Genomic DNA, 237 nt, shown 5'->3' with positions numbered 1-237 from the left:
CGTCGGGTCCGCGTGGACGCGGCACTTCGGAGGTGAGGACGTTGCGCCGAAATTAGGGATGCCCCGGGAAGTTTAGGACGTTTTGAGGAACTCTTCCCTCCACCCCCTCCAAGGTCTGAGTGGAGTGACCCGGCCGTGAGCGCCTCCAGCCGGGAGCCTGGGGCTTAGACGCGCCTCTTCTTGTTCTGGCCCGGCCGGCTGCTCGGAGGCCCGGAGGCTGCGCCCCGCAGTCCGGTC

Source organism: Myotis brandtii, unplaced genomic scaffold (assembly GCF_000412655.1).
Source record: "Myotis brandtii unplaced genomic scaffold, ASM41265v1 scaffold115, whole genome shotgun sequence".
Lineage (NCBI taxonomy): Eukaryota > Metazoa > Chordata > Mammalia > Chiroptera > Vespertilionidae > Myotis > Myotis brandtii.
This window is presented reverse-complemented; position numbering follows the sequence as displayed.